The following is a 19,157-nucleotide window of genomic DNA, read 5'->3' on the forward strand; positions in this document are numbered from 1 at the left end:
TTTAGTATAAACAACAGAGAAGAAGATGTCACAGATGGAGACTCTACATGCACTTTGGGTGTGGGGCGGTGGGCTCGGCGGTGGGCTCTGCGGTGGGAGCAGGATGGCAGGGGCCCTGCTGGGGTCACTACTGCCCGTGGTCCAGGTCAGCGGCAGCAGTGCCCAAAGCTGGCTGGGAAAGCTTTCCAGGGCCCTCGTCCTCCCTAGGCCCGGGCTCCAGGGGCAGGGACAGAGGTGGGCAGCTATAGGCTCAGGTGACTGCTGAGCAGGGTGAGCGTCCCTCATCCTAAGTGCTCAGGGCTAGAACTATCTTAGATTTCAGATTAAAAATAATTTTTTTGGAATAGTTGCAGATACATAATTGAATGGAACCCAAGTCAAAACACAAAATTTATTTATCTCTCAAATATGCCTTATGCTCATAGCCTGTGGTAATTTTGCACCACACACACACACACGCACGCACGCACACTCCATAGTGTGGAACTCCCCACTTGTGCCATGGGGTGGGCACTAAGAGGATCCACTGTGGAGCTTTTGGGGACTTTCAGGTCTGGGATGCTCAACTTGCTACTGCTGTCAGGTCTGAGCACCGGGAAGTCAGCGAGGGCCAGGGGGACACCATGGGAAGCTCTCCTTGCCTCATCTCTGGGGTGTGGAATCTGCAGATTTGGGGCATGCAGGCCGTGGAGGCAAGCGAGCTCCCTCTTGCTGTCCCTGGGCCCCAGGGTGACGGTGGGCACAGGTCCCCAGCCTAGCAGCACCTTCTCCCTTCCCACTTCTGTGCTGCACCACGGGCCTCCTGTGTACCCGCCGGGTCAACCTTGGTGGCATGCTGTTGCTCTACCCACCCCACACAGGGTGTCCCCTCTGGGGCCTGGGGAGAGGCCTGCCCAGTCCTGGAGGGAAGAGGACAGGGCCTTCCAAGGCCGACGGCTGAGGAGGAGAAGTGTGAGGCCTGGGTGGATCCTCCCTTGGTCCCGAAGTCCTGCCCGGTGTAGAGGGCTGAGGCTGAGGAGGGACAGAGCTGGCCTCTGCAGCCTGCAGGTGGGCAGGAGGCGGGCAGGGTGGGAGTAGTCGGGAGGCAGGGTAGGCCTACAGCAGGAGGCACTGCCGGAGGCACAGGCAGACAGGGAGGGGCCGGCCCTCCTCCGCCCTCTCCGAGGAACCGACCTACAGGCTGCTCTTTCCTAAATTGAGAAACTGAGTGTCCTTTAGAAACAAGGCTTCTGCGTACCTCTCTAGGGATCTCCCTGGAGAACAGCCGCACTCCTCTGGCCTAACCGTCCTGAGCCCCTGCGGGTGTCCAGCCTCCAGCAGGCTCTTGGCCGTTGCATCTGAGATACAGACACACGAGGACCAACAGGCAGTGGACGGGTGGGGAGAGGCCCTCAGGGGCTCACAGATGCAGAGAGAGGAACAGTACCTGTGTTCTGTCGCACAGCACTGGGGTTTACTCGAGACTGTAGGTGTCTTAGTAGCTAGACCAGAGGGCTTTGAGTGCACTGACCACTTCCTGAGGCTGCAGATCTGCCAACATAGACATAGATGAGAGAGTTGAGGTCCCTCTACACCGGGCAGGACTTTGGGACCAAGGGAGGATCCACGCAGGCCTCACACTTCTCCTCCTCGGCCATTGGCCTTGGAAGGCCCTGTCCAGTCCAGCCAATCCTCTTCCCTCCAGGACTGGGCAGGCTTCTCCCCCAACATAGACTTCTCAGCTAATCACGCCATGTTTCATACTACAGCAAACTCTCACACTGTGCAATTATTACATGGTAATTTAAAATTTTAAAAGAAAGACAGTCTCGGGATGCCAGTATCATGAAAGACAAGATGTAGATGGGAGAGAATAAAATAATCTCACAGGCTAGGGTGCAGCACAGGGGTCGAGGCTCGCCTGGCATGCCCGAGGCCCTGGGTTCAATCCACAGCACTGCAAAAAACAAGAACAAAAACCCCCAAACTCATAAAAATACAATTTGTGAGAAAAATCTAAGAGCACAACAACAGAACTTCAGTTGGGATCTTCTGAGGCCATAAGAACAGCAGCGTCCATCAAAGAAGGGATATTTTGAGGTTGGAGCTGCCACAACAGGAAGGAGCGGCTGGGCATAGCTCTCTGGCTGCGGTGGGCACATCTGCCCTCTTGCAGAAGCCTGGCTGTGCACGTCCCCGACTCCTAGGTGTCACGTTTGGTGAGTGTGCAACAGGCACCCTGTTCCTCTGCTGCACCAGGACTGGCGCGAGATGAGCCCGAGCCATGGTGGTGGTTCTGCCCTCTGTCAGGTGTGTGCCATCTGTCATGTGACTGGGCTTAGGACTGGGTGTGATACAGTGCCAGCTAACGAGGTTCCAAGAAAAGATGGTGTGGGGCTTGGGGCAGAGGTGGGGCTTGGCCCTGAGGTGGCCCCGAAGCTCACAGAGGGAGAGTGCAGTGCGCTTCAGAGGCAAGGAGAGCCGATCAGGAGAGCTGTGACCTGGTCAGCTGGCCGTCCATCTGAGGGTTGGCAACTGGGTGGTCTAACGGGTGGTGCCTGTGGCGAGAGGGCGTGGTCAAGAGAGGAGGTCAGCAGAGCTGTGACCTGGTCAGCTGGCCGTCCATCTGGGGCTGGGAACTGGGTGGACTAACGGGTGGTGCCTGTGGCGGGAGGGCGTGGTCAAGAGAGGAGGTCATCAGAGCTGTGACCTGGTCAGCTGGCCGTCCATCTGGGGCTGGGAACTGGGTGGACTAACGGGTGGTGCCTGTGGCCGGAGGGCGTGGTAGAGGAAGCGTCCCGGGGGTGCCTTGGGGACCTTGCACTGTGGCGGTCTGCTTGCTGGTATCCAGGTCCCGAGTTGCAGTCCTCTGCCGTGTCCTTGGCTCTGATTCTTGTCTCACCTCCGGCCTGGAGGTATGGACAGGTCAGATGTGGGACTGGGCCTCTGAACCGTGAGCCCAGCACTCTTCCCTCCTCCAGGCTGCTCTTGTCAGGTGTCTTGGTCACAGTGACGCAAAGCTGACCAACATAGACAGTTCTCACTCTTGAAAAGGACACAAGACAGGCATTTCCTTTCTTTCTTCACATCTGTCCCATGAGAGCAGGGTGCGTCGGCAGCCGTCCTGTCACCACGCAGCTCTAAGGCAGAGATGAAGTGGCCCAGGGAGCCGTGGCACTGCCCCGTCATTAAGCGACTGAGGTAGGTGACTAACGGCTGTGCCCCCAGCCCGGGCTGGGCCGTGGGAAGTACTTGATGCGCTCTTTTTGTTTAGACAGTTGTGAGTTGAGCCCTCTCTTAGAGGAAGGTCAAAAGCATTTTGATCAATATATTCAAGGAAAATATTTAACTGAAAGTTTAGGAAAGAGAGCCAGCAACAATTCCTCAAAATGTAGGAAAAATAGGTCCAGATGGGATGCAAGTTAAAAGGCCAGGCCTAGACACCAGCGCAGGTGTGTCCCAGAAGGGGGACTGTGTGTCTGAGTGGAAAGTCCCCCTGTTGCCAAGGAGAATGGAGGAAAAGCCGTCGGCACGCCCACACCAGGGATAAGATGGCTGTTCAGAGAGGGTCGCTTACTACACACAGACCGGGGTTCCCAGCAGCTCTGGATGCCGGGAGTCAGCGGGGCAATGCCTCAAATGACTGAGGAAAGATGGCCTTCAGGAAGGAGCACTGCCCTCGGCCCACCCCTCCGTCCCTGCAGTAAGCAGGGCTTCCAGCCTGCGGCAGACGGGAGCGAGAGACCACACGGCTGATCTGGGGCTCGCCCCTGCCAAGGCCTGGAGGGCCAGGTGACGGTCCCACCCACGGTGAGTGCCCCACGCTGCGGGGCCTCCAGGGAGCTGTGCGTTTGATGTCCCTGTTTATAGTCCTCACTGTCATAGAAGAGCAGGCTCCTGGTGCTTGGTAGACCTGGTCCCGGGAGGAGAGGCATGACAGGGACCTGCCCCACAGCGCAGACCAGAGCACGTGGCACTGGGTGGGTTCAGTGGAAGAGGGAGGGAAATGATGACAGCAAGCTCTAACCTGGAGTAGCACAATCCAGAAGGGAGAGGTAGGAGACCGGCCTGCGGCCACGCCTGGGGTCCCAGCCCTCGGGAGCCGAGGCACCAGCCTCACAACTAACAAGACCCCGCCTCAAAATAAAACCATTACATACAGAGGGCTGGGAGAGCAGGGTGTAGCTCAGAGGTAGGGCACCTGGGTCCACGTCACCATGGCAAAGGGGTGACCCATGCAGTCCAGGGAGACGTAAAGAACGTCCACGCGCTTCTGCCCCTTTCAATGCTTCGCTCACTCAACTCACTCAATACAATTTCACTCTATAAGTTCTTAATCAAGGAACGACAGTCCCTAATGCTGGGCCCTGCAGTAGACATGATCAATTCACAGCAAACGGTTCTAGATTATTTAATTCACAGGACACAGTTCTAGATCAATCCTAAGCACTGCAGACACACTTATCGTGACAGACAATCCCTGTGCGTGCTAAGCTCCAGGGCAGATCAGAAGTCTCCAGCCTTAGGCTGTCAGTCCACAGACGCCCACTCACTCAGACCGAGGCGATCAGGTCAGGAACAAGGCAGGCTTCTGGGGTGGAGCTGAGGGCCGGCTGAGGAGAGGGTCACAGGGAGACTTCGCGGTTCTCACCAGGGTCAAGATGTGGCTGTAGGGTTTGAGAGCGGTGAGGACCACGCAGAGGATCAGGCAGATGAGAAGAGCTGGGATGTCACTCCAGGTCCTCACCAGGCTCTCGGGCTTGTGTGCATCAGGGTCGGCTGGCTGAGTGTTCATTTGCTCCACGATTTATACCAAATTTTGGGGCTGTTGACCCCCCTTTCAGTTCTGATCAGCGGCCACGGGGTCTCTCAGGTCATTTACCCTGGGGTTAAAGCATCTGGTCTGGTGGTCCCTCCCTGATCTTCCCCCTTATGAGGCGAGCACAGTCTGCCAGAGGCTTCCCCCGGAGCTTGTCAGGGAGGGAAGTGACTTGTTTGTGCCTCAGGGCCACCCTGGAGGGCTCTGTAGGTGCGCTTGCTGAGACTGCAGGATTCAAACTGGAGTTTTAAAACGGAGTTACTTAGGCTCAGGCCTCAGCCATCCTCACCGTTCACTCCCTAGTACCACAAAAATATGTAAATGAAAAAAAATTGTGTAACATATAATAATAAAAAAGTAAAATTTATAAGAAGCTAAATGCAATTGTAAAACCAAGCCTGACTCTACCATTAGCAATATTTATGGACTATAGGTTTAATAAACAGTGATATAGAGGAGGGGTCATTTTTCTCCCCAAACTGGCTAGTTCTTTCTTTCAGCAGAATGAGTCATAAGATTTTTCCTTCCCTCACTTCATTATCTTTGCTTGAAAATCACTTCTCCCCCCACCCATTCTGTTTCTCCACCCTCAATTCCGGTATATCTTTGCGCTAACACCACGAACATGGCTTTACTGCAGTTCTTGAAATCAGGGTTTGGCACTCAACTTTGATCTCTCTCTCTCTCTCTCTCTCTCTCTCTCTCTCTCTCTCGTTGGCTAATCTGAGTCATTGCATGTCAATTAATATTTTAGCATCAGTTCATTTATTTCTGCTTACAAAGACTGACATTTGATGATTCCGATTGTGTTTACTTTATAGGTCCGTCTGGGGAGACTGGCAACTTCTAGTGCTGAGATCCCAGTCTGTGATCATAGTACATCTCTCTGTGTAAGTCTTCAACTTATCTCACTACTCCTAGATTTTGAAAGTAGGGTTTTTTCATAATTTTTGTTAAATATAGTCTTACTTTTTAAAAATGCTTGTTAATGCTATTGTAAATGGCATTTTTAAAGGTTTATTATCCAATTTTTTGCTTTTTTTTTGAATATTGACCATGAATCTGGTAACATAATTACACTTATTTGATCTAGTAGGTTTTTTCAGAAAGATTCTGTGAAGTTTTCTATAGAAACAGTTATTTCATCCACGAATACCTTACTGTTTCCTTTATAAAACTTCCATTATTTTTTTCTTATCTTGTTCTGATGGATAACACCAACAAGGGTGAGAGCAGACAGCCCTCCTCCTTCCAGGCCTCAGGGGAAATCATTCACTGAATTACTGTCATCACCATAAAAATAATGGCCACACTATTTGTAAAACACTTCCTTTGTCCAGTTGAAGATAGTGCTTCTTTCATTTCCTAAAAAAATTTTTATAACTGTTTTTCTATAAATATATGTTGGGTTTTGATATATTTTCCAAGCTCTATTGAGATTATCAGATTTTTTTTTTCTGTTTTACTGTTATTGCAATGAATTATTTTAATTGACTTTCTATTGTTAAAGCAATATCACATTTCTAGGAGAAAACCCACTTTGTCCTGAGAAGAATTGCTATATTTTATTAAGGATATTTTATGTTCATATAATAATGGTTCTTGCAATTTCCTTTGCTTGTGATATTTTATCAGATTTTATTATTAAAATTATGTGAGCCTTAAAAAGAAATTGAGTTTCCTTCTACATTTCCTGAAAGCTTACATAAGATTTTGATTATCTCCCCTTTTGCATATTTGATAGAATTCACCCCTGAAATATCTAGATATGGTATTTTCTTTATGGAAAAGTGTTTTCAAAATTATCAATTTAGTACTTAAAGTAGATATGACTACTTACACTTTTCTTATCTCTTGTGTCAGTTTTGATATGTGATATTTAATAGAATTTGTCTATTTCATCTAAGTTAAATTTATTGCTATGAAGTTTCACTTGGTATCTGTAATTTAACATTATTATGTTAATAAAAAGTACAAATTATATTTTGGGATCTTAACATTTCATTCTGGGTAATAAAACAACTAGATGAAAAATCTGAAAGGCTGTGAAATAAATGACCTTGACCTAGTAGGTATTTATAGAACACTATACACGGCATAAAGATTGCAGTATCTAGTCTTTGAGCAAAATAGATCCTTTTCTGAGCCAGGAGTATCTCTTCATTTTCAAAAGGCTGATCTTACGACCTGCTGAAGACCTGCAGTGAGGTCGGCTGATACACTGCATTTGCTCTGAAGTTCCCCTCAGTAGACAGCGTGTCATTGGCATTGGTCTTGACATGCTCTTGGGGGTTTCTTTGTTACCTGGCCCAACGCACTGGACCTGGAACCGTTTTACTATTCCACTCGCCGGGGTCAGGAGGTCCATGCAGGTCGAGTCGCATCCTTGTCCCAGTCTTAGGCCCTTCCTCGTGCGTGTTTCCTGGATATCTGATCACATTCCTGCCAGAACGTGCTGCCCCCTGTGCGTGACACCTCCTGACTATAGTCCTCCAGAGCTGCTAGTGCCTGCTGGGACTTGAGTCTGGATATAGCCCTCAGAGAGAAGAGGAGTTGTAGGGAAAGTCTTGGGGGCGATTGGAATTCCCTGCAAGGCAGGTTCTTCAGGGAAGGAGCTTCATTCCTCAGAGCGGGAGGAAGACTCCACTTGGTCACAATCATGCCTTGGCATGATAGGGGGATGCAGGCCCTTGGCTCTGCTTGAATCGACTCGTGTATCTTCCCTGGAGATGTGGGTGTTCTACTCTCTACCGATTAATGTCTAAGTTTAACCAAAGAGATTCTGTGAGCTCCTCAGTTCAGTCGCACTGAGATCAGCCAACCCTTGGATTACACTGGTTTTTTTCAGCTGTCTCAGCTGGATGCTCGGAGAGAAGAGTTACTTTTAGGGCAGCTAGGGATGTTTTTGAGTCTGTTCCTGGGCCTAGGAATGTGAAGTTCTGAGCTCCTTAGGTTCTCTCTCTGCCCTCTGCAGTATGCTTAGATGCAGATAGCCAGTCCCATTGTTTTATACTCTTTATTTCCACCAAAATGTTTAATTTCCTCCCAACTTGGTCACTCAAAGCCTTGTCTCCTGTCTCAGGCTCCCCGGTCTCCAGGACCACAGGCGTGTACCTGCACACCTGGCCACCATGGATGGATAAATAGCTGTCTTGCTACGTATCCCATGGACAGCTACTATTCATGTCTCCATTTACAACAAGAAGCAGGATTGGCTCAGAGATTCCCAATCCCTAGGTCCTGTTTACCTGGAACAAATGCCCGTCATTTCAGCCTCAGTTAGATAAGCAGAACTTAATGGAGAAAGGCTTTTATCACCAAAATGACATTTAACACAATGTGAGAGAAGTTTGTGGAAGTATGGCCTGGGAATGACAGGGTCAGAGGAAGAGCCCGTGCTGGCGGGCAAGTCGGACGTCTCAAGGGATCCCAGGAATCCAAGTGTGGAAAGTGGCCAGAGCAGGACCACGTCGGGAAGCTCATGGAGAGCCCCAGGTGCCCACCTCTGGGCGTGAGGGCAGGAGGGGCAGCGAGGGCTGGCGAGGCACCTCCGAGTCTGTTGTCCACAGGGATCTGCATGGACTCAGCGACGCAGGCTCACCTGCCCTCCCTGACCTAGGGACGTTCTGGCCCAGAATCGTGCCCAAGGGGACTCTGGGAAACGCAGAGTCACAGAGCTAGAGCCCAGAGCCCATGTCTTGCACACCACTGTCGTCCTACCTGACTTCTGCAGTCACAGGTGACATCACGTGTACTGATGCCGACCTCCGCAGTGAATATTCATGTGCTAAGTGCTTCTGGATGGCCTCACGTGAATGCTAACAGTAAACTACGTGTGCTTACATGACATTGTCTACACGGGAGATTTTTAAAGTTAATTGCCTTAACAAGGCATCACGTACATAAAAACATGGCTGACAGACAACATTTTCACAGTGGTTACGTTGGAATGGTGGATTATACGCAGTATTTCCTCTTACTGTTTTTTTTCCAGGTGTTCAATGTTAAATGTGTAATATGTTTCATGAATTAAAAACGAATTAATACCTTCTCTTGCCTTTATTTGAATCGGACTCTGACACACTTGCATGGGGTCGGTGTTGAATCCCATCCTGCAGACTCGTGCTGGACCTTCAATGCCCAAGGCATGGCCACCGGGTGGGATGGACCCTTCCAGGCTGCCTTTCATGGCGTCCTGGGACAAGGCTCACCTGTTGGTTCTCACTTCCTTGCATTGCTAATCCTCCTATGCAGGGCGGGAAACGTTGACCTTCTCCCTTAATGAAGGTCAGGCCTGGGCTTTGGTGTGGGAAGAGGCACAGATAGCTGAAGGGAGTGAAGCAGGGCCAGCCGGGGACCTGCTCAGGTCCCTCTCCACAGATGGAGCGACGCGCAGCCTCCTGAATGCTGTCTGAGGTCGCCGGTGGGAGGGAGGGAGGAATCTGACCATCGCGTATGGGTTTCACCCTGGGTTGAGGTGGGGGACAAGAGTTCTGTGTCCCCGGGGAGCAGAGGAGCTGGGCTGGCATTTAATTCCATCATGGGAATCATCCACTATGACCATCCAGGAGCCTGTGCCCGCCAGCCCTGTCCCTACTATGTTTAGTCCGTTGTCAGTGTGGAAGAGCGCTGAGAATGATCCGCACCGACATCCCTCTGTCCAGCTGCATAACGTCAAGGTCCTGACAACGAGCCTCAGTCCACCCAACGCCTCCCAGCGCCCTCCTCTCCTGCCCAGTGGGGACCGTGGACACGGTGACCCAGCACGTGTGCTGTTCCTCTCCCTGCCACCTCCCCTCCTAGCAGGGGACAGGAAGGCCAGCAGCAGAACAGGTTGCTACTGGCCCTGGGGACTGCCAATAGGGCAGCCCCATCCAGGAGAGTGGGAGGTGGTAGAGTGGACACTGGTGGGGCTTGGCTCCGCACCTGTCCTCCTCTCTGTCTGCCAAGCTCTCCACACCTGCATTCGAGCTGTGGACGCGTCACAGTCTCAGCTGTCACTCTTACCCAGCAGCTTCGGTGTCCTCCAGTGGTCTTCTTTTCCCACAGAGGACTTTCCAATTTTATTCCATGCTACTCCACCAAGTGATCATCGTTCTTTGCCTTTAAAGCACTTCGCGGAGCTTATTTAAATAAGTATTTCAACAACTATCTGTTTACTAGCTTGGAAGTTCTGGAAAGGCAGCATTTAATTCCAATAAAGGCAATAGAAGGCATTAATTTGTTTTTAGTCCATGAAATTTTGATTACAAAATAATACATATTCAACACTAAACACCTGAAAATCAGTAAGAGGAAAAATTTTGTGCAACCTGGAGGCCTTCCATGTTGAGATGCTCACAAAATGAGAGGTAAATAGATGAGGAAGAAAGAAAGAAGGAGGAGGAGAAGGAGGAGGAGGAGGAGGTGGAGATGGCGGAGAAGAGGGTGAGGAGAAGGAGGAGGAGGAGGAGGAAGTGGAGATGGAGGACGAGGCTGAGGAGAAGGAGGAAGGTGAAGGAGCAGGTGGAGATGGAAGAGGTGAAGGAGGAGGAGGAGGAGTGTGAGGAGAAGGAGGGAGGTGAAGGAGGAGAAGGAGGATGAAGGAAAAGGTGGAGGTGGATATGAAGGAGGAGGGTGGGGAGAAGGAGGAAGAGGGTGAGGAGGAGGAGGAGGAGGTGGAGCTGGAAGAGGTGAAGGAGGAGGAGGAGGAGGTGGAGGAAGCTGAGGCCGAGGTGGTGGCAGCCAGACTCCATTCTGTAGAAGGGACGCAGGTACTGAGCTGAGGAGCCATTGGATTCCGTCCTCTGTGAACAATGGACAAGTGGCCGGGTCCTCCCTCTGGCTGTGATGTCTCCATGGCCACCTCCACCCTGAGACGGTCGTTTCTGTAGCCTCTCCTCTGCTGTGGCTCCTCTGTCTGTGCCCACCCTGCTTGCCCCTCGGGTCGGGTAGGGGCAGGTGACCCTTGACAGCTGTGGTCAGGGTGAGCCCAGCACTGGGACTCGGTGGCCTGAGCACTCTCTTGGCTCTGTTCCCAGTGCAGACTGGTGCAGACTGGTCGTGGAGAACAGCTTGCCCCCCTCCCCACAGCCGTCCTCATGACAGACGGCCCTGTCTCCAGGGGACCCATCAGGTGCTGCAGCCCCTCCCTGCGTTCACCTCCCTGTCCTTGCCCACTCTCTGCCACGTCACGTCCAGCTGAGGCTCTGGGGCGTCTGGTCCTCACCCTCTCCCCGCTGCAGCTCGGGTGGTGCAGAGGCAGAGAGGAGCGGGACGGGCAGTTCCCTCCTCACTCCCGCTGGGCTGGACTCGCCCCCCAGCTGCTTGATGCTGAGGGAAAAGGAACTTGTCGGAACGTCCTTCTGCTTCATGGACAGAGGGGAGAGAGGAGTTTACCCTTGACCTACTAATAGGTTCCCTCCAGGTGCAGACGGGATTATTAAACCACATGGGGCCAGCCAGAAGGAGTCCCCTCCATCCTGCTTCTGAGGGGCTGGACGGGGAGTTCAGGGAGTGCCTCAGACAGGGGTGCTTCCTGGCCGCGCCTGTGATACCAACGCAGACTCCAGGAATTAGGGACTGAAAGTGCTCTCCACAAACTCGGCTTCTTTATCATCCGTACCTGACACCTGGCTTCTGTGTCTGGCTCTCCACTCAAGTCCTCAATGCTTTACAACTCCCTCGGCCAGGCCATAGTGAACCGCGGTGCAGCATGAACCCTGGAGTCTTGTCACAGGTCCACCCCCACCTGGAACATCGAAAGACCCCTGGATCAGAAGATACGGCCCTGCAGAGCACAGGAGCAGGCTGCCAGGGCCACCAGGAAGCAGTGTCCGGATTCAGTCTCCACACACCGCCGTGTCTCTCCAGGGGATCTGGGCAGTTAGCGCCGAGCCTCACTCAGCACAGGGTGGACCATACTTCTGCCTGCGTCTCAGGAACCTGAGAAATGCCTTCAGCTGTCCAAGGACATCACCTTTCTTAGGTCCCATAAAGGACTGGGTAGGCTTCTAGGAACTTACTCTGAAGAATCAAAGTCTCCTTACAACAGTGATGATGGGCAGCCCATGTTGACAGCAGCACAACCCATAGCAGCCCAACTCAGGAACCAGCCTCGGTGTCCATCAATGGAAGAGTGGATAAGGAAAATGTGGTGCACATTGGAGCTGTATGCAGCCATACAGAAGAAGGAAATTCTGGCATTTGCAGGAAAATGGGTGGAACCAGAGACCATCATGTTAAGTGAAATAAGTCAAACTCAGAAGGTCCAGAGGTGTATGTTTTCTCTCATCCGCAGAAGCTAGAGAGGAGAAAGGAAAGGTAGGGAGGGGGTGGGAGGAAGGGAGGGAGGAGGGGGAAGGTTGGGAAATGTTGTACTGAGTGCATGTATGAATACGTAACAACAAATCCCATCGTTATGTGCAACTACGTGCACCAAAGAAAATGTAGAGAAAAAAGGGATTGGGCTGGTGTTTTGCAAGAAAAAAACTGAACTGCGTTTATTTTCCCAGTGATGTTTACTTCTCAAATATAAAATGTATGGTCTGCTGCTCTAGTTTTATATCTTTGTCTGTATGATGACTCTGAGTTTTGAAGCCAAGTCATCGTATACTGTTGGGAACACTTCAGGCGTCCGGTCAGTGCCATGCTTGTAACCCAGGTGACGCAGTCACAGCAGGAACGGGATGACACAGCTGCACCCCTGTGCACGCTGCAGTCATATCAAATTGCTGCCTGATTCCAGCAGCCGGGTGGCATCAGTGACCGGGAGAGGTCCCCTGACTTCAGAGGGTTAATGTGAAGAATGGGCTTCTGGGCTCCGTGGGACATGGTGGGCTCAGTGTGTCTTGGCTCCCAAGCTCTACAGTGAGGCTAGAGCAGTACCGGCTTTGCAGGGAATGCAGGAGGTTAAGGGCATGCTCAGCACAGTGGCCGACACCGTGAGCCCCAGGGTCCACCAAGCTCTGCTGTCATCCAGGTTCTCTTAGCTGTATCGGGGACATCGGAGGCCTACTGTTTAGAGCAAACGACTTCAGCAGGGTGTGGTAGTGCTGCACCCCTGTGACCCAGCCACTGAGGCGGGAAGACCACAAGTTCCAGGCCAGCCTGGGCCACGGAGTGAGACCCTGTCTCAAAAGATGAAAAGGCTGGGGGTGTGGCTCAGGGGCAAGCGCCCTGGGTTCAGTCCCCGGTATGGCAGACAGACAAAAAGTCACTTTAGACTTATGAGCTTCGACCAGTGAGCATTAATGATCTCAGATCCCACGAGAAAGGAGTTTGGAAGTGCTTAGGGCCAGCTCCAGGGAGCCCACGTAGCTGCAGTGGAGACGCTGTCCACATCCAGTCTCTGCTTCCCTTACCATCGAGCTTAGGAGCCATATGGAGGAGAAGCAGAGGGCACCCCCACATCAGGAGAGTGTGGGGGCGTGTGTGTGTGTGGGGGGACGGCACCTGGGCAGGCAGCCACAGAGCAGGCCTGAGGGTGAAGGAGGGCAGCAGAGCCAGGCGGATGGGACCCCGAGGGGACCCCCAGGCTGGAGGCTCACCCCGAGGAGACAAGCTGAGGAGAGAGGCTTCCTTCAGTGACAGAGCGGAGCAGGGCTGTCTCACAAGCCGGCTTCCCCCTCCTGGGTGGAGGGTGACAGGTGGGCAGGGACAGGTGCACAGGGAGGACGTTCACCCGGCCCTGGGAGTGGGCAGAGGCTCCCAGGGACGCGGACACCACCTCTTTCCATGTCCACTCCTTGTGTGGTCGGTGGCTTCCTGTCCTGGCGCCTGAGGGGGGGTCCCGGGAGACCAGGGAGTCTGGGCCAAGTTCTCCTTGTTCCTCAAATGTTCAAGAGATCCGCGTGCAGCGCTGAGCAGAATCAGAAAGGAAGGCCGAGGCAGCAAAGGGGACAGGCCCCCTGAAGTCGGGGAGGCCAGGGCTTCCCGTCCCCTTCCAGTCACCCAGGGAATGTGTTTTTACAGCAGTCCTGGGGACTCTACCACGGAGAGACAGAGTCTCACCCAGTTGCACAGACTGGCCTCAACCTTGCCATCCTCCTGCCTCAGCCTCCAGAGTGGCTTGAACCACAAGTGTGCCCACTGTACCAGGCCTCACTCAGGGGACATCTGTAGGCCCCAGGGGAAAGTTTCGGCAAAAACGTGGTTCAGACCCTTAAAGAAACACCCCAGTGGCCTCACCATCGTGCCCCCAGGTGAGCCGTGGCTTCACGGCAAAGCCAGCAGAGACTATGAGTGTACCCCCCCTGCAGCCTCCCGAATGAGAGATTTTTAAGTCCACTGGGAGCAACTGGAGTCGGAGAGCTCACGTGGGCTGTCCTTGGTGGCCCAGCTTGTTAGGGGCACGGCCAGCTGGGAGCAGTTCGTATGACGGCAGTGGAGGAATGAGTCTCCTGACCTGATTCTTTCCTCTTGAAAAGAAAAAGCGAGCCCTGGCCCCGTGTCCTCTGTACCCACTGTCAGGTCAGGCGGGGCGGGCAGCCACCCAAGGAGGCAGATTTAAAAGGGCCGCTGAGGAGGCTCCATTGAGACACCACTCCCGCACAGGCTGCTTTGTTCTAAGTCGCCACCAAGTCGCCACCACTGACCTCGCACCCACACCTGCTCTTCACACCTTGCTCCTGGCACCAGGTGTGGAGGGATGTCCCCCCACAAGCAATTCTCGTCTCTGCAGATACCACAGGGGTGTCCTGCAATCTGTGACTGGGAGAGGTCCTCAGGCCCCACAGGTGGGGGACTCAGCCTCTGCCTACTTCAGAGGCCACTCTCCAGTCCAGATGGCCACCTGTGCTTCTGACCGGTGGAGGTGCCACTCCTCCTCAAGCTCACTCACTGCTAGGGCAGCTCGCAGACCTGGGAAAGGTTTGTCCTTCCATGACTGGTCTGTTGTAAAGACTGCGACTCGGGAAGAGCCAGATGAGGAGAGGCACAGGGCAAGGTTTGGGAGGTGGCACGGCACGTCCAGGCCCTCTCTGGGCTCCCTCAGCACGGTGTGTGTTCAACAGTCAGTGAATCTGTCCTCTTGGGTTTCATGGAGGCTCCATGACGCTGGCACGACTGTCCTGGTCACGGGTGAAGTCTGTCTCCAGCCCTTCTCGCTCCGTGGAGGTGTGGGTTGGGGAGGGGTGTGAAAGTTTCGGCCTGCTATCCTGGGCTGCTCCCCTGCAGCCAGCCCCACAGGGCCAGGGACTCAGCTGGTGCAGGGGCTCGATGAACGGGGCGGGGTGCTGTTTGCCTTTACCTCTCTCGTCACTGAGGAAACCCCTGGGGCTGTATCAGCCCTGGGTCAGCAATGGGAAGGCCAAGTGCATGTTTCCCCTGGTGAATCACCAAGTCACACTCTCTCCTGTGACTGCTAGGTCCCTGGGCAGCCACACGCCCTGTGTCGATCATACTCCACGGTAGAAGCAGGTCAGGCTGCTGGGGGAGAGTAGGGTGCAGATAGATGCATGGCTGCTCGGAATGAGGGACAGATGACGGCCAGCACAGCCGTCCCATTGCTCCTTGGCCTCCCAGACAGAGGGCTCAATTATACTGGCCACAGAGATAACAGGGGTAGTGGGGGAAAAGAGGTTGAGTTTGAAAATGGTGTGGAGTTTCTCTCTCAGAAGCGTCCACTCAGTTAGATCTGTGCAGTCATGCATGGTCGCTTATCTGTAGTGGGAGTTTCAGGAGGTGGGTGGCGAGGGGTCACCTTTCTGCTGGTGCCCATGGCCCTGTGAGTAGAGGAAGCCCAGGAATGCACTGTCACTGTTGGTCCCCCAGCTGGGTCTCGCGCCTCTCATTCTTTGTGTTAAACATAAAAACAAACAAAGAAGAGAATCTTTCCTGATACTATCTCTTCCTGTGAAGACAAACTGTGTTCTAACCCTCAGCTTTATACAGCTTTCTTGACTTTTAGAAATTCCATGACAAAAAAATGGAACATCTAAATTTCAGTGCATAGTGAATTATCAGGGTGAAGAATCGCTCCTTGTAAATCACCAGCTCTGGCAACTAGGGCTAATTTTCCTGTGATTTAGTGAGACGTTTCCTCCCCCATGTCTCTATTTTGTTGCTGCAAAGAGGGGAGATCTCCTCTAGTTTCTCTTTCCCCTTGGGCTTCCATACTGAGCTCCCATACGCGGGTGCTCGGCCCAGATGTGGAAATGAGGATTCTTGGGAAATCACAGGTGACGTGGGCCCACACCTCCGGCACCGACCTCCGCCGAGTCGTCCAGGTGCCCTCCGTGGGAACTGCTGTGGTCTCTTGTATCCACGGGGGCCTGGCTGAGCTAGGAGTGCTGGAGTGTGACGGAATCCTGGCCCATCCCCTGGACACACCTACCCTGACCACCTTCCTTCAAATTCCTCAGCTCCCCCATGTGGGCAAAACTCCACCCCGGCAGCTTTGTGCTTTGGCCCGGCAGGAGTGCGCTAAGGGACTGCCTGACGTGTGTGAGGACAGGGACCCACGTGTTGGAGGCTGGCTTTGGATGCTCTTGTCCCAGGAGGATCCGACCTTCTGTCTCGGGTGGAGGCTGGTGCAGGAGGGCCACACTGACCCAGCCAGGGTCGGCCGGCGTCTTTCTGGGGAACTCTCGTTCACTCTGTGGTGTTGGAGGAAAAGGGATCGGAGGGGCGAGACTCTCCGGGAGTAGAAAGGACAGTGTGTTGGTGGCCTGGCAGCCTCCCCACCCCAGGCACAGGGAGATGCCTGGCGGGGGCCCAGTGGACATGCGAGAGGGCTGGGTGTGGCCCGTGACTCAGAGCTTGGCGTGATCTGGCGAGGCTCTGAGAAGCCCGAGTGCAGCAGCAGGGTGTGGAGATAAGTGTGAGAATTCATCGTGGGACGCAGAGGCTTCCCGTCCTAGGCCAGCGGCTCACCCTGCAGACCAGCAGTCCAGCAAGGCCTGGAGCACTTCTGTGGTGGATTCCGAAAAAGTCTCAGCACGATGTAATGGAGGGTTCAGTGCCTCCCCCTCCACTCTCCTAAAGAGGGGCCCAGGCCCCCAGAACAGGAGGCTTGTCCAGTGCGTGGGCAGAGGAAGGCAGGGTTCCGGCCTCCCAGGCCTCGGCCGTTTCTGGGCCGTCAGGGGACAGGAGACCCCCTGACTGGGCCTGGCTGCTTTCTTCTCTTGTCCTGGATCACTCAGAACAAGGAGCAGGACCTGAGGGAGAGCCGGGGACTCCCCTGTCTTCTGGGCTGACACAGAACCGGGCCTTCTCTGGGCTTCACACTGGGGCCAGTGCAGCTGGGCACCCTGATTCCTGGACGTCGGCCTCCACTGTGCTTTTTCTCGGAGGCTGAGCACCACTCGCGTCCTGGCCTCCTGCCCTGCGGTTCCCAGCCTCCTCACGGTGTGGACTCCCGGGACATGGGGCGGTCCATGGGCCCCCACCAGCCTTCTGTCTTAGTGTTTGGCGCCGAGCCTGCCTGGTGCCCACCGGCCTCAGCCCTGGTCCCCATGGCGCCTCATCCCCCATCCCAACTTTGGAACAATCATCTACAGCCATTAACTTACTTAACAAATCTCTCTGTCAGTGGGGTACTTTATGGAAATTGAAAACTAATTAACGTTTATCTCAGCAGCTAATCACATAAAATCTACTGCCTTCCTATCTCAGGTCCTGAAATAATGACGGCCCACGAATTGAGCAAGGGAGATCTTGATGAGTCCTGACAGGGCACAAGCTGAGATGAGAGGGAGTGGGGCCACTCCGCCTCTTCTGCTAATGAGGACCCCGGGGCCTGCAGCCGCTGAGGCTGCGGGGAAGGGTGTCCACGACCCTGGGCGCCAGTCACCCAGACACCAGGCTGTGCCCACGCAACACACAAATACCCCAAGTGCGAGCTTGAGTGTTTAAAAATGGTCCTCTGGTACAGGCCGCTTAGCCATGTCCCGGTCCTTCCCTCGTTAAGCGTCCATGTGCTGAGCGCGTTAGGCACCACGAAGACAAAGGCGCCCTGTGCTATTTAATTTAAGTGATAAGCAGTGGGAACTCAGTGGATGGGAAAAGGGACGTCCAAGGACATGTCTCAAGCAGAAGAAGATGAATCGCCTGCTGCAGAGGAGCAAAGGCCTGAGCCGGCTGTCTTCTGGGGAAGTGCTGAGCTTCGGCCTCCTCGAGTCGGCTGGGGTCTCACCTGCAGGACTCGCCAGAGACTCCACTGAGGAGTGTGCGCTGCCTGGTCCCAGGGGGAAGACGGATGTGCCGCTCTTCTCAGGCTTACATGCCAGGAGCTCACGGGCACGTGGGGGTGCCCACGTGAGACTTATCACACAGGATCAAGTTTCCCAGAATAGGTCTTGAGAAATTCTAGCCTGGAGGGAAATCTTCTAAGCAGAAAGTCAAGATGGGAGGATGGTATGAAGCCCCTGCAGGCTGAGGTTGGCTGGTAGAGGCCCCGTGGGGGAGGCAGGGCGGCGCTGGCGGAGCCGCGGGGTGGCGGTACACTGCGACCACACAGCTCTCTCGCGGGGCTGAATCCGGCCAGCAGCGCCTCCCCGAGATTTGAAACAGGCGCCCCTTCCTCAGGCAGGTGCAGACCTGGGCTGGGTGGTGCTGGTGGGGGTTAGGGCTGGGTTCAGCTCCACCTCCCCAGCCCGGGCACTTAGGCAGTGCTCAGCACACCCCACTGAATGTGGCATCCTGCGCTCCTTCCTGCTGACCCCCATGGAACGAAGTTTCTTAGTCACAATGAACATAAACCTAGCCTAAGAGAGAGCCCGGGGGCCAGAGTGGGGGGCTGGTGGGGCTTGGGCAGTCTGCAGAGGTGGTCTCTGCGCCTCTCTCCCCCCCTGCCCCTCCCACTCTTCCCCACCCCAGGCAGCCGAGCCTTGCTCCATGACCTTCGTCTCCGGGGACTCCAACTCCGGATGACCTCAGCTCAGCTGGACACAGCAGGGCCACTCCCTGCCTCTCAAGGCCGACTTCAGGTTCTCAGGGAGGGAACTGGTTGGCTTCTGTGAGTCAGGTTTCCACTCGGGGTCCCATCGTGGGCAGCCACCGGGGAAGTGGCATTCGTACTAAGATCCCGGCTGGACTCCACCCTGGATGTAGGATGCTCTCATGGAAGCCACATGTGAGCTTGTAGGTCCCTGAGTCTATGACAACAATACCTCTCCCGTGCCTCTGCTGGTACCTGCTGTCTCCCAGGAAGACGGGGACCTCTTCATGCCCGCCCCCCTGTGGGTCTTCCCACGGTTACATGTTAGTAAACAGGACCTGAGAGGCGGGTTCTGCAGGGAATCACAGAGGAGCTCCTGGTGGGTACCTTGAAATTGCACACGGCATTCGTCCTCACCTCTTCAGGGAGATCCCCGGACTTCCTAAGGCCACCACTCCGAGACTGGACCAGGGCACTCCATCCTCACCACCTTCTTTTCCT

Source organism: Marmota flaviventris, chromosome 12, assembly GCF_047511675.1.
Source record: "Marmota flaviventris isolate mMarFla1 chromosome 12, mMarFla1.hap1, whole genome shotgun sequence".
Classification (NCBI taxonomy): domain Eukaryota; kingdom Metazoa; phylum Chordata; class Mammalia; order Rodentia; family Sciuridae; genus Marmota; species Marmota flaviventris.